Consider the following 17,241-nt stretch of genomic DNA (forward strand, 5'->3'; position numbering starts at 1 on the left):
TTCTTTAATGCAATTATCTTTAGATCAACGAATTTTATAGTTGTGTGCAAACATTTTTAAATTCGAATAAAAGGTTCTCGAGACACGGCGAAATACGCAAAAAAAATTAATATTAAGGGATCCAAACTTTGGACCGTTCATTTAACCAAACTATGGGGACTTTGTTTCCCAGATAGCGATTACCCCTATATTTTGGGGGTCAGAAATCCAAATTCGTCGAAAAAAGGTATGTTTATTCAGAAAAAGTAGGCTTTTGGGTCTGATTTTGTAACTTAAAATATCGTCTGCACTAATTAATTAGCATGTAAATTAATTAGCATATTAATTAATTAACTAGCTAATTAATAAGTGCTAATTAATAAGCTAATTAATTAACTTCTCTAGCCATTAAGATAGAGTTTCTAAGACGTGGAGCTCCAATCATTAGATCTAAAGTTATTCAGGGTGCTCCGTTTTTAATTTTGCGTGCTTTACATTTCACTCAACATCAATATTTAAGTCACGTGTGAACTAGTAGGGTAAAAAGTTTAAAAACTCTCTTGTAAAAAGTCGTGAAAATCATGAAAATACTTTTTTTCTATACAGTAAACAACTGTTACTGCACTGCATCATCCCTTGCGATAGTAGCACCAAATACTCCCGAAACCTCTGCAATTCAATTTTTTCGACTATTCCACACTGCTAAAATTTTCACTCTAAAATTATGGTAAAATAACTGGCAGCTGTCTGTCCATCCGATTAAGCGTAAAGTTTACGGTAAGGAACAATTTTTTCCTTTATGGTTTTGAAACCATTTACGAAAAGTATGGTTATAAAACCATGAATACAAAACTATACGGTTTTTTAACCATTTACTGCTAGCATTATTCAAAAACTGATGGAAAAAGAAATTATTTAACTAGACGTAGAAGCTAGGCTTTTCGTAAGGTAATGGGCATTGGAGAGTGCCGGACATTGGGTTGAAGAGAATGGAGGAAATATTGTGGTGTCAACACTAGGACTCGAACTCCAGTTCTGCCGGTCATGAGATTGACACATAAGGCCGCTCGGCTATGACATGTACGCAGTAGAAAATAACTAAGTAGCTTCATTAGGTGGTTCTAGTTGGTGCGATAAAATTCTGGTTGTTTAACCGTATTAGGTGAAAGCAGTTAATAAACAGTTTTTCTCAAATTTAACAGTTTGATTACCATTTTATTTATGGTCATTTGACTGTTTTGATTAGATAGAGTAAAATAACCATTCAATAAATTGCTATTTAACCATTTTTTCTGAGAAATTTCTAACAGTGCACAATGTCTTACTCTAATCTGAGTTTTTTTTTCAAACCCCCGCTCTTTATTTCCTTTAGTCAGAGTATCGTTAGTTTAAAAGAGATGAACATAAATAGAAATGTTTAACAAATGGAATGATGGGACAAGACAATTTGCTCTAAGAAAATAGTTTTCAACCATATAAAGTTTCCATTTCATTAAATTATTTTATTATGGAATTTAATTGATATATACTTCGGATATATCATGCATAAAGTGAAATATACATTCATATTTCTCCAATTTTCATGCATTTAATTTACATTTAAACATATAAATATATAATCTGGAACTAATAATACTACTACTAACAATAAAGCTTTTTATTATACAAGGAAATCTTGGGATAAATAATACCAGAAACTTTATGGAGTAAATAAAATGAACGATAAGATACATCAAAGAATCAATTACTTAATAAATTTGTTATTTTTAGATATGTTATTGCAATTACATATAAATATACAGAAAACGCTTTTGGAAATATATTGTATGTTGCATGGCAACTCATTCTGAAATAACCTGAAATAAATCAGAGGATCAATGCTTGAAAACACAGTTAGTGTTTATTGCAAAAATATATCCTTTACAGAAAATATTTGATGTTATATTTTCATTTGGGTCAGAGCATTATATAAAACTACTTTCGCAATTGAACTGAAAGTTAGCTTCATTTTAAAGCAATTCCTTATTGAGAAAGTTATATGTTCTTCGCATTTTATTGTTTCTCCGAACTGATTTTCAATTTATTTTGGAACATGATGTTAATCTTTTTCTACTTTTCTGCGTTTCGCAATTTTTTTTACAAAAAAAAATACTATTTTTTTCGTTTTATTTATTTTAATTCACTAGTTTATATATAAAAATAAGAAAGTTTTCATTATCAGATCTTCTTAAGATCTTAACTAAAATTATTTCGTTTTCAAAAATGAAGATCATATTTAAAAATAGAAAAACTAAATTGAAATAAGTTTAATAATATTATCTTCAAATGAATACCGATTTCATGCTTTCTTAAATTTTTCAGATTTCTGTGAATTCTCTTAAGGTTTGAAAACGAATATAGAAACTCTAGAAAGATTGATTTAAGTGCTTTCGATTAAATCAAGTAGTTTTATTTTATATTTAGAGAAGCAAAGTTAAATAACCCTTAGAGACTTAATATTTTTCATAAACATTTTGTACAATTTTATCACTTAAAGAATAATATTTTCCTAGTTCTATTTGTATCCCTCAAAAAAATTGTTGAGTATGTAAAAATATGATACTCTAATTAATTGAAATGTTTCATTATAATGAAAAATCAAATGAAATATAAAAAGTTTTATTCAAGTTAACCTTCTAAAAATTTTATGGCACAAAAATTGCTAAATAAGATATTCATTATGAGATTGTCTATTTTTACCAAAATATGAAAATATATTTACAATCAAATTACTCAGTAATATGTAAGAAATACTAAATATTAAAAATCATCATTTATTTTTGCAATAATTGAAAATAACTATAAAATATATTTACATTTAAATTTATGATTTTATAAAAAAATTTTTTTATTTAAGCACTAAGGTATTTTTCTCAGTTATTTTATGCTATTATTTAGATCTCAAGTCTCAGAAGGTGAATAAATTTTTTTAATATAAGTTAAACATTCATGTTTGCCACATGAAAAGAAAATTATGTGGTTTTTGACAGTAAGCATATTTTTCTACTAGAAACACTTTGTCTCCCCATGTGTCCCCATGTGTCTCCCCATGTGTGAGAAAACAGTTATGCCCCTAACTACCAGAATATGTTAAAGTTCACCATGAGCCTGGCTCCATAAGAACTCGAAAGTGTCGATAATTTTCACCGAGGAGCTTCGTTAAGGATTTTGATGAAATTAATAATAAAATATGCGATAAAGTTTGATAAATGTGACAAAATCTGGTATTTTTATCTTAAACCTTAGAGCATGCACAAAAATCATTTATTTGATTTAATTTACTCTTCAGTTTTGCATTTTTTGTTAAATGTATGGTGCTAAAAACAACAATTTCAAAAATCAGAATTTGCAAAAAACAGCTACAATTACCGAAGGAATGGTTTAAATACCTTATATTTTGGTTTTAATAGCAACAATTATGGGTGTTTTTCCTTTTCACCCGAAATTTCATTGCAATGTAGAAGGGTAATTTTACCATCAGATATTTTTTATGTAACTTTTTTAATTTCTACCTGAGCATCAAAATTTACCAATAATATCGAGAAAGGTTAGTTTAGAAATTAGATCTTTCGTATGAGTGCAAATCAGTAGATATCACGTAGAGTGAATCTTAGAATCTATACTAATAAAAATTCTACTACACTGAGCTACATTTTAAACTCTACGAATGCCTGCTTCAAACTATCAACAAAATTTTAAAATCTGCTTTAAGGAATTGGCTTTAAGAAAATTTAAGACACCATTCCTTTATTGATCAGCATAATAATTATTTACGTTTTACCGAGTTGAAAAATCAATATGTAAAATTAGTTTGAAGAGATTCCTGCCAGACAATGTGACAGCGACTTTTTACGATGGCGAAAGCATTTTATTTGCCACATTGCATTGTTGACTCTGGTAATCTCTTGTTATCTCGATTAGGTAAAAAATAAAAATTAAAAAAATACTACGATTTGGTGAATTAATGGCCGTAAATCTGGTAAGTAAGTGCAATGATAGAAGACCACGAGACGTCTGACAACGCATGTTTTCCAATGTTGTGCAACTGTGAAGATACAAATATTTTTTAAAGGCCAGAATACGTAATGTGACACTATTTTTCTATTGAAAAAAATATTTCTTTCGCCAAAATTGGACTTTCTTCAAATGTTTAACGACTTAAAAATCAAAACATACAGCAACTCAAATATATTCACAGCAAAATTTTAAGAAAGCCCTAAGCAATATGAGATAGAAATGATTGCGTTCGAGAATTTTATTAATAAGCTATGAAATATATAACTTTACAATATTCCTATGTGGCAATTGAAAAACAAGAAAGCTTGAAAAGAGTGATACTTGGAATCAACATAAGTTTTATAATCTTTCAAACTTAACTAATTTTTTTAGTTAACGCAAATGTATCCTGCTTGTTTTAATTTTACTTATTAGCGTTAAGTTTTAATTCAAATTTTATCTGTAATTGATTGCAACATTATAAAAAACACATTTCTGAGATAAGTAAGAACCCTGTTATTTAACTAAAAAAAATATTTCTGGACTGATTACTTTTGCTAAATTCATTAATTCTCTTTTGCTTTGTTAACGTAATTAGAATTTATTGTCCCATCGTTTTCTAAATCCTTCACCAGATTAGCATCTGAACTGAATTAGTATTCCACAATATAATCGACCAGTATTTAACTATAAGTTAATAATTGTGTTTGTTATTGCCATTTGATCACGGAAAAAAATTAAGTTGAACGTAAAAAAAATATTTGTTTTGTATTATATGAATTTATATTGTTATTCAAAAATTTTCTTACCTGAAGAAAAACTAGCACAAACAAGTATGTAACCCATATGCTTAAGACAGGTTAGAGGGAATTCAAAAAAATTAGCAAGGATTAACAAATTTGATAAAAAATTTTAAAACATTTTAATTTCTCGTTATGCGCAAATAATGTTACGATAAAGATTTTGTGATTGTCTAAATAACATTAGCCTTAAAAATTTCTGCATTGTAGTTATTTTTGCTTCTATACCAGTGCTCAAAACATAATTACAAGCCTTGCTAGTTTAAGTTTGTCTAAAATATATCTTTACGTTAATATCTTCCATCTATCTTTATGTCTTACATGCCCAGTTATCATCAAAACTGCATGCAAAGGGACATATAATGAATGTAACTATTATTAATCTGTAGAAAAAAATTGCTCTAACAACATTATATCTACATTACCTTTCCCATTTTAGGTATGAATCAGAAATATTCTTAACGAAGAAGTATTAGATATTATTTACACTGTTTTCAAATAAAATACAAGCATGATTTCGATAAAAATGAAAATGTTTCATGAACTTTTTCTTCTATAATTGAATTTAATAATATGCTTAGTTCTTTATCAAAAATAATCGTTTTTTTTTTCTTTCTTTGGGGCTGTTTATACCCCTTATTTGACATCTTGCCGATTTTTATCAGAATTTTAAGGTGAAGTTGAAACTGAATGCCCGATAAGAATTTTTAAATTTTCCATCTGTGTTGGAAAATGTAATTATCGAGCCCCTCTATTTGCATGATTTTAGAAATTTAAATTTAAAACAAAATGTTTCAAATTCCAGTTATTATTGTTTCTTGAAATGAGGTATACATAAACAAACTATAGATAACTTTTTATTTAGAGTTTCATTACAGTTTCGTTACAGTTTCATTATTATTTACAGTTCAGAAAGTTGCCAATTTCTTCCTTTGGCAAGTTTTAATTCATATCTTATTAAAAATTTGATGTAAATTTATTACATATTATAGCCGATCCTGCTAATCCATCAGCATTATATCCAACAGATTAAGAGTTCGAGTCTCTGCATTAACACCACAATATTTCTTTCATTCTCTTTACACATTTAGAGTTTTCAGTGTCCTACTCTCTTTAAATCACATTACCTAGTGAAAACCTTAGCCACAATTCCAGTTAAATTTCAGTTTTGAAACCATGCTAGTTGTAAATGGTTAAAACACTGCATCGTTTTGTATTTGCTGTTTTATGATCATACTAGTTAAAAACGATTTCAAAACCGTAAAGGTAAAAAACGTTCTTTACAGTAAACTTAACAGTTAATTGGATGGACAGACTGTTGCCAGTTATTTTACCATATATTTAGATTAAAAATTCTAATAATGCAAAGAATATCTAAACATAGACTTTCGGTTTCATTTAAATATAAAAACATACGGTAGAAAATAAAATTTAGTGTATTTAAATGCTTTCTTAAAATATTAGACTATCGATAAGTATTAATCATTTTCTTTCCTAAAATTCTAAATTACTATATTTTCTAAATTAAACCATTCAGCAAATTCATTAAAATATAAATATAAACGTACAAGTTTTTATACAAATAAAAGTGTCTATACAGTTTCATTATGAATTTTTTAATGATGTTGAAATATATTTTAGAAGATATTCATTTTACTAATAACAAATGCTTGAGGCTTAGCGTTTATATTACTTTCATTTTATTGGGGACATTTTTCTTCTTCTCTTAAATATAAAAAAATCTATCAAATTAGCTATAAATATGATATTTCAATAATAAAACAAGAAGATTTCCTCCTTCGTACATACAACTTTAAATTTAATAAGCGATTCAAAATATATTAACTATACTAACTATTTCGAAATATTAAATTAAAAAAAAGGTATTAAAATAAATTTTTCACATAAAGAACAAACAACTTCAATTTTTGACTATAAAGAGAAATAAATAACTAAGGGGGGAAAGATTTCTTTTTTTCAGAATGTTTGAAGCGTTATGCTATGCGCAACAAAATATTGCTATGAAATTAACTTATAAATCGAATTCGGTAAATAATACAGGTTTATTTCTAATTGGTTTAATTATCTTATTTGACACATCAACAAATTACCATAAATAGTACTTTATGACAAAAAGTACTTTATTATGAAAAGAAAATATGACTTGTTGGCTAAAACTTAAATTATAGAGACAGCTATTTGAAATTGTGAAGATTATTAATGATTTTTTGACTTGAATATTTTTTATTGTTAATTTTAAACGTAACACTTTTATACTTCTTATGATATGATAGCTGTAAAAAGCAACTTATTACAACTGTTAAAATGTCTCCAAACTGTTTTTACAATAAAAACTTTGAATTGTACACAACATAACTGCAATAGATATTTTTTTAACCTGTTCTCATCAAACTGTAATTTAAAGCGAAAAGGCAAAACTTTGGTATTTTTCAAAGATTATGCCAGGCTTTGTGATGTTTGTTAATGGGGGATTGGTATGATACACACCAATAATGCTAAAACTGACCTTTTTCTGTGTTCCTTTTCTCAGCATCTAAACAAGTTATTGCTTCAGATTTTTTAACAGAATATTTACATGTATATGCTAGCACTGTAAAAACTGTTAATACATATCCTTGGCAGAATTATATTTACTAATTATGAAGTGAGAACTTTAAAAAATTTCATCAAAAATCTTTCATAACTAAAAATGTATTCCTTTTAACCTTAAAACATTATCACAGCATACAACTGATATAATCAAATCTCTCCAAAATATTTCAAAGAGATATCATAAGTAGTTTCTTAGAAAAGGGAAACCGATAAAGGGCAGTTTTAGAATTATTGATACCGACCCTACTATTACCCTACCGACTCCCCTTAGCTTCATCTCTGAAATTTGTAAGGAATTATTTTTAGAAAAAAGTTGATTCAAGATCACTCTACGGTATATCATTTGACGAAAAATTTGCAGCCTGATTCTTATTAATCTTTTTCTGTCGCTGAAAATCTGTGACTGAAAAAATATGAAGGGAAATCTTTAAATCGATAATATTTGAACAAAAATCAGTCGATAATTTAAACAAGGAGTGTATCATATTTAAAATCTTTTTCCAGACATGTAAGTTATAGAGAATAAAGTAATATTGTAAGGAAATATTTTTTTTAACAAACACGTCCACGGAGAAAAAAACACATTGAGAGGCCTTTAGAGCCAATTTAAAAGATCACACTTGTGAATGAAATTGTTGTGACGGTTAGTGACTCTATTGTAATTCACATATTTAATCTTAACTAATTAGTGATTCACATATTTAATTTCAAGAGGTTCTATAGTGATTCACATATTTAATTTTAATTTCTCTTTCAACATCATATTGAGATGCCTTTGGAGCCATTTAAAAAGATCACACATGCGAATGAAATTGTTGTGACCGTTTGTGACTCTATTGTGACTCACATATTTAATTTTAAGTGATTAGTGATTCACACATTTAATTTTAAGTGATTAGTGATTCACATATTTAATTTTAGGTAATTGGTGACTTACATGTTTAATTTTAAGAGACTCGATTCACACATTTATAATTTCTCCTCCAACATCATATTGAGATGCTTTTTGGTGCTATTGAAAAGGATCACACATGTAAATGAACTTGTTGCTACAGTTCGTGACTCTATTGTGGTTCACATACTTAATTTTACGTGATTAGTCGCTTGCAAGACTTTCGAGTGACTAGTCTAATTTTAATTAGATGAGTCGCAAAAGAATATCCTTGTAACTTTAGAAAGACAAGTGGTGAAATGGTTCTCCTAGGCATTTTGGGCATCAAAGTTGCAAGAAAGTTTCTCAGGGACTTTAGTCTCAGTAAATTATAGATGGGGCTGGAAACAGACTGAAGTTACAATAAATAATCAGTGAAACTTTTATGTGATATATTAATATAAAGTAACATTATGACCTCCTAAGGACAACTTAAAACAATCACACCTGTTACTGTGACAATGAAGAGCACAGAGAAATAAATATTCTTCGAGAAATAAGGAGCTAAAACTTCTTTTCTCGTTAAATATTATAAACAGAATTTAAAAGTTTCTTTTCAGTCAAATATTTTTTCGTTGCCTTATTAGGACGGAAAATGGAAGTAATGTAGATGCCAAGGAATTAATGTTTCATCATTCGATGTAGGATGAAATTGAACTAATATAAAATATTAAGAATTAAATACAACTAAATATGTACCTAATTCAGATATTTTGGAAACTTTTCATTCATTTATTAAAAAAAAATTTAATATTTGCATAATGTATCCCAATTATCATTTTAAAACTCGCTTTCGAATTCAGACCAATAAATATGCTGAAATATACCGTCTTAATGATGTGTGGAGTTGTGTTTTCTATTATTCATAGAATTCATTACTATAGCTTCAATCTCTGCTTAGAAAAATCTTATCTTATTGACCTAATTTGAGAAAATTTAAATATCTGACTTAAAAGCTTGTATTAATGTTTAAAAGTTTTCATAATTACAAAAGTAAATTCTAGACAGAATCTATTCATAATAAACAAAAATGTAACTAAACTCTATGGATGAAAATTTTTCTAGTTAAGTTGTGACGATATTCTTTACAATTAACAGTTATTTAAACAAAATAGTAATTTTCAATGCTATGGAGGATACTCATTAGTTTAACAATCTTCTGTTCTAGTAGTATTAAAAAAATACATGATCAGAACAAGTAACGTAATCCTCCTGTAGACATAAACTAAACTATCCTTTAGGACCTTTTATCGTCTTTTCAAAAGGAGCAGTCTGTAAATTGTTTAGGGTAAAAAAAATTGTCTAGACTTAGTTCGGTTAATTGGCTCACAGCTTAAGTTGTTAAATAGTTATGTTAATGTAGTTATCCATTAGGAAGTTATCAATAATATAATTAAGAATATTTAATGTTTGGTGAGATTGATACTTGCAAAAGTAATCTTTTTGGGGCAAACATTTATTTTAGTTGTGAATGCTTAAATATTTTATATTTGTTACAATTTATAAAAATAACGTGAAAGTGCTTGGTAGATTTATTTTTGGCTTATATGAAATTCTGAGTTTTTTTTTAAATTTTAAAAAAATAGAGCTATTTAAATTAAATCACACCTTATTTATTTAAGTTTTTTTTCCATTTCATATAACATTTATTATGAAATATATCTTTTTCTCTACTTAAATTTTCAACAAAATTAATTCAAACAATTAACATTTATAAATATACCATAAAAGTTTGTTCGGAAAATAATTTTTAAAATTAATAAAACTTCGCTTTTTTTTAAAGTATCAAAGGATATTTCATTGAAAATAACTATGAGGTTGTAAAATCAAATTTCGCAATTTAACTAAATATGCTTAGTTTAGACTTTAAGCGTTATTTATACAATCTATATCAAACATTATTTTGAATCTTAAAACCAGTAATCAGTTTCGACGGTAAATTTTATGACTAATATTTTGAAACATTGTTTCACCTGCTTTAACTCAAAATATATCTTTTTAAAACTCTCTGTTTCTTTCCCTTTTTTTCTAGTTAGAAAATATTGATCAAGAAATATTTAAATTTATGCCTTATTCATCACATCACAGTATTAATCTACATAGGTATATGACGTGTTCCGACTATGTAAAAACTGACATTGTTAAAATATTTTTTGAGAAATAATCTTATTTATTGATAAATTGGTAGGGGGTTAGATAAAATTTTATTTACGAACAAAGAGATAATAGTTTCCGATAAATCCATCACTTTGCGAATGATAAGAGGGAGGAGATATGTATATTATCTAACATATTTTTATTTATTTATTTTTTGTGACGAAAAGTTATTGGTAATATGGTCAATATATAACGAGAAATATAATAACCAGAATACCTAAATTAAAAGGCAGGATTTGTTTTGACATTTTATGAATAATGCAACTAGAACTTTTGTTTTTATCTAAACTAGTTTACGCAAAATGTTGTATTGAGTAGTCAGGGCAGAAGCGTTAGAATATTAATAGAACAGCGTGACTAACGGATAATTTTATTTTATGAAGACAATTAAAAATTCAATAGATTCATTTCTATTTTTTAATATCGAATCTTTTATTGTAGATGGTGAATATATTATTCGTTAGTTATATTTTTATCAAAGAATGAAAGTAATAATAATATAGTTTCAGATAAGTTAATTGCAGATTTGTTGTATTAAAAAAGTTATTAATGACATTCATATCAGTGCCAATTATTTCGCAGAGAAAATTACAAATAAGTTGATCTTCGCTTAAATCAACTGATTGAACAGGTAAGCTTAAAATATAGTTTAGTTAATAATTTTTTTTAAAATTTAAAAGCAGGTGTAGTTTGATCGCTTAAAATTTTTATTAACGCAATGAAAATAAAACAATATAGTGCAATATTGCATTGCAGATTATTCTGTAGCAAGAACACAAGACATACGAAAATAAAAAAACGATGCGAATATAAACAACACTCATTAACCCACAACAGTTTTCAAAATGTGTAAAATGTGGATTTATTGCGTGAGTGTTTGTAAATGTGAATTTATTGTGAGCCACGTTTTCAAAGCACAAAAAGCCTAATTTTCATAATTATTTTTATATAGAAATAAAGAAATCCTCTGCAATTTTCAGTAAAAATTTTCTTTAAAATTCAAAAGCACTATATTTTTTGTAAGGAATTTTGCTCGGGACATCAGTAGTCCCTAGTCACAGGGCAATTGTCCCTCGCCCCTCCTTGAGTATGGTCGCGACTGCACCACATGTAAATTACCCGCATAATTTTCTGAAATTGTCATGTAAAATAAACTTTTCAGCTGAAATTCCAGATTTTTTTAATTTCCCCAAAGTTAACATGTGTACCCGGATTTACCTCGAAAGGGGGTTAATATCGGGGGATTTGACTTTTTCTAGAAAAAAAAATTGTTTATAAGAAAAGTAATACATCTATGATTTTCCAAAAAAAGCGATATTGTGCAACTAAACAATAAATATCTTGAATAAATCCGAATTGCTTAGCTCAATCATCCCGTCAATTCTTAGTTACCTTAGTTACCCGGTATTACCTAACCCTACTACAGATTCAAGATCATATCATACATGTGGCGGAAACTTAACGTAGTTAATTTAAGTTGAACGTAGGATGTTTAAGTTAAACGTAGGATATTCAATACTTATGCGAAAAAATGCAAAATAATTTCACTTTTCAAAATTTAAAAAGTTTCAGACAATATATTAATGCATGTAGAATGAAAACAAAGTTTTCTTGAAGTCTTTGTTTTTGTTTGAAAGTCTTTGGTTTTGTTTCTCCTCATTAATTTTTGATCTACAGTGTGGCGGAAAAGAAAATCTGAAGATATCCTTAATATTTTGTGATTTAGTAATTGGAATCTTTAGTACAGAGATGTAGTTTTTATAGATTAAGTCAATAATCTCTGAATAAATATATCTTTACAAAAAAAAACTGTTTATCAATATATATATTTTGAAATTTAAAATTATTTAGTTGTAGCAAATAGTTTAGTTGTAAAATTTTAAACGTGAGAATCTTCATAAATATAGTGCATATAATGTTTCGTTTTCGCTTTCAAATTAAAAGTACAATAACGATAATCAAGTTTAAAAATATAATTAATATGGTAGATAAAATTTTTATTACGGTTAGTAAATACACTTACGCCCGGTGCCTGAGTGGTAGAATTTCGCTCTTGCGTGCCACTGGTTCTTGGTTCCATTCTTGGGTCGAGCAAGATTGACCCAGCCTTTCATCCCTTTAGTGGGTTGATAAAATGAATACCAATCATGCTTGAGTTCTAAACACTGGATTTGGCTGATCACCCAACCGGATCATTTGCTCTTGCACACCAGAGCCCAAGGCCAAAAACGCTTAGATGGGCACAGTAAGCCTGGCTCTTAATGGGCTGCCACGCCACAGAGTTTACTTTAAATACACTTGAACATAAAAATATTCGTAATTCACCAGTATGCAGATGTCGTAAGTGCACAATAAGTAATAATAATTCATAATAGGACATTGATCGCTAAATCAGAAGTGATTGATGAAATGTCATTGTCTTCCACTTCGTGCTGGGTAGTTTTCGTCAACTAGAACTAAAGTGTGGTACACCTAACACGATGCGGTCCGAGAATGGACTCACTTTGCGGAAGACTGGTTGTCTGATGTAAGGCAAAATTAATAGTCACCACTGTCCACAAGGCGACTAAATATAACAGATAGCGATTAAGATATGATTTGAAAATCGCCAACAGATCGATCTCAAATACCATTATTCATTTAATGAACAATGAATTATAATGACAATTTTATAATATTATCAAAATATTTACTGCTCTCCTGTCTCACTTTATTTCCTGCCTGTTTCTTAATTTCTTTTTCAGTTTAGAAGCGGTGTACTATAGCTTGAGAAATGCTTTAAAAGAAACTCCTACATTATCAATATCAATAGATTTTTTAAACCTTTGAAATTTTATGTTAAAGATACTACAAATGGTCCCCAGCCAGTAATAAATAGGTCTTAGTTTTGCCCCATAGTGTCTAATCAGATAATATCATCTCCGATTAAGTATCAGTGGCTCGGAATCCACTCTTATGTATTGTTTTCTATGGTTTTAAAATCAGACAATCCTTTTACGGTTGGGTGTTAGAGGAGCGTGGAGCAGAGGCTGGGTGATTACTACTGCCATCTGCCCTGCAATTCTAACTATAGTAATGTAATACGATCATATCGTTGAATCATACTTAAGGATTAATATCAAAGAGTCACAAAGAAGCCATTAGAATTCGCTAAGCCTAATGCAACTCCTTCAAATAGGAAACTAAAACCAGAAGCAGAATTTCAAAAAATAAAAATGATGTTTAGCTATTTTAAAAGTAAATTCAAATAGTACTTACACATTTTTGAGTATCAAAATCTGAAATATGTGCCCATTAAGTTCTAAATGCTACGGCCTTACTTTTAAACAGCTTTAAGAATGTTATTAGAATTATTTTGAATAAACTCACTGCAAAATTTTTATTTCTCATAAAAAAGCTTAAACGAAATGTATGCAAATAGTGAATATATATTTTCTAAAAGAGATTGAAACATAGTATCGTTTAAGTAACTACATAACGGAAATTAAGCCTTATATCGTTTAATTTCTTTTATTTAGAAAGGTTTATTTCAAATACCTGTTTTTAACCAACCTCCTTCAAACGTGGAGCTTTTCCTGTAAGAAACAAAAGCTTGTAATGCAAATTAGTCATATATAATAAGCTTAAGATCTAGCAGATACTTAAAAAGCGAAGATTTTGCAGCTGATTTATTTAACCTGAAAGAAATTTCCCGCATGATTTGAAGCAATGCAAATGAAACGATGAAATATGTACACCTGTAAGAGATTGTGGTACCCAAAATCTAATCTTCTTTTCTTATGCAAATTCGAATAGAAGATATGCAAAATACTTAATTAAATGCCATAGATTTTAAAATGCATGTATTGGATGTATGAACACGAATTCTAGTGGGAATGTTTGGAATACGGAACACGCATGATGGAAATTTCTTAAATATATTGTTCACGGCATTTGGTGTTTTAAGTCTTGTAATAAGGACAAATTGTAGCCGTCATATGCAGAGCTTAAACAACAATATTTCCATATGTAGTTACAATATATTTAAAAAATTTAAATTCTTTGAATTATATATATATATATATATATATATATATATATATATATATATATATATATATATATATATATATATATATATATATATATATATATATATATAACAAAATAAATAAACACAAAAAAACCCGAAGAAAATTTAGAAGAACAATAAGTTTCATTTATTGCGCATAAGCTGTAAGTAGTAAATAGAACTCATAAAATAAGTTCAAAATGAAGACAATTATCAATCATCAAAACAAAGGAAAATTACAGATTAGCCCTTTCAATACGGCGAAAAACCAGTCCAAGTGCGTCCCATTGCCGGGATCAGGTATTTCTGGACCGAGTGACGTAGAAATTGATGGACTCAGAACGACGGGACGGCCTTAAAATCAGTTTGGAGACCAAAGTGGGCGTTTTTTTCTGTCCTAGATATTTTTCAGTAACTGGGACATATATGCTGTCCCAGTCGTAAAATCAAAAAATTTACCAGACTGGGGCAGCACATGTCCCGTCCGGTGCGAAAGGGTTAATGAAAGAAAGGTGGAAAACGAAAATTAATAATGGAAATAACAAAAACTGGGAGAGAAAAAAAATGGTTGGTGAAAAGATTAGTTTTATTTTCCGGATTTTTCAAAAGAATTCTATCATTTTCTCCGATTTTTTTCCCTCCCAGATTTTGTTATTTTTATTACTAATTTTCTTTCCTCCCTTTTTTTCATTAATCTGTAATTTTCCTTTGTTTTATCTTCATTTTGAACTTGGATATATATATATATATATATGTATATATATAAGAGGGATGATACTCATTCATTTAGGAGAAGCAAAGTAAATCACCATAATAGTTTTAATGCCAATGATACTAAATTAATAAACATAATAGGTACAAAAAAAACTATAAGCCAGGTACTAAAAACAAAACTTATTGGAAATAGTTCTGATTCACTTAGGTAAAACGTAAAAAATTGAAATTTTATTATTTACGCCAATGATGCTTAATTAATTTAGGTAATAGTTATTAATTATAATTACAGCCCTCGTTGAACAGCCGACACAATTTTTGGATTTACTTTCCCTAACGTTCAACTACGTGGCCTTGTAATTTTGAACCTAATCCAGAAGACAAGGAAACTCTTGTATCAAGTATTTTAAAAAATTTGCCTTAGCGGAGTACTTTTTGATGGAAGTAATCCGCATTTGCGTTACATGGTTAGGTAAACGACGAAAACCTCCCACTGTTAGCCTAGCGGCAAGGGGAATCAAACCAATGATCCGTTTACCACTATATATTTTACGTCAGCACTGTAATGTGGAATTTTTTTCGACCAGTCATTTCTGAGATTCGAACCCTTTCACCTCATTGTAAGGCAAATGCTTAAGCTATAAGCATTATTTTATATATTTTTCTTCTTAGCGAATTTCTGTTAACTGTTAGAGTAGTATATCTATTTTTTAAAGCATTATAACTTTTACTCCACATCGGTAAGTTTGTTTTCTGCTTTCTTTTATCTCAAATTCATCTTCAATTGCATTTTTGTGTTTATATATATATATATATATATATATATATATATATATATATATATATATATATATATATATATATATATATATATATATATATATATATATATATATATATATATATATATATATATATATATATATATATATATATATATATATATATATATACATATATATGTGTGTGTGTGTGGTGTCTATGTATACTTTTATACGGGGCATATTTTAGCATCGAAAATATTTTTGATATTTTGATATTATATATACATATATATATACATATATATATACATATATTTATATATATATATATATATATATATATATATATATATATATATATATATATATATATATATATATATATATATATATATATATATATATATATATATATATATATATATATATATATATATATATATATATATATATATATATATATATATATATATATATATATATATATATATATATATATATATATATATATATATATATATATATATATATATATATATATATATATATATATATATTAGCCGTCTTAAAACTGTAGAGAAAAAGGATGTGTAAGAGAATCCACATGTAAACTGGTTATGAATTATGAGAATTTGTAGAATGTCTATCATCATTCATTGTCAATGTTAATAATCGGCGATCATTCAATGAGGTAAATCTATCTTCGGAAAATAATCAGAAAAGCAATTAATAATTTAAAATGAACTTTGGTGCAAAGAAAAAGAATAATTGAAATTGACAAAAACGTTTATAGACTTTCAAACAATGTTAAACCTTTAATTATAATTTTTGAAAATGAAAAAAAAAGTGCTAATGTTTTGAAATTGTTCTGCAAAAGGAAAAAAAATCTGTCTAATAATTAAATAAATAACAAATGCAGACAGCAAAAATTTATTATATAAGTAGTAATCAATTTAGCATTAAGGGAATTTGCAAAGTTTGTCTTTAAAAACTCTTTTCCTAAGTATAGATATTCCGGTTTATAATACCAGCCTCTTCATAGAATGCAATGTTTTCAGATTCGATGGGTGGCGGAAGTAATGCTTAATAAACATAAGTATTACTTTAAATACCATTTACTAAATATAAAAAATGACTTCATAATTAAATTTTCAACTTTTAGTTCATTGTTTTGTTTGTGCTTTTTAGCTTGTGTTG

The sequence above is a fragment of the Parasteatoda tepidariorum genome, chromosome 1 (genome assembly GCF_982258835.1).
Source record: "Parasteatoda tepidariorum strain Cologne lab strain chromosome 1, Ptep-v5.0, whole genome shotgun sequence".
NCBI lineage: Eukaryota > Metazoa > Arthropoda > Arachnida > Araneae > Theridiidae > Parasteatoda > Parasteatoda tepidariorum.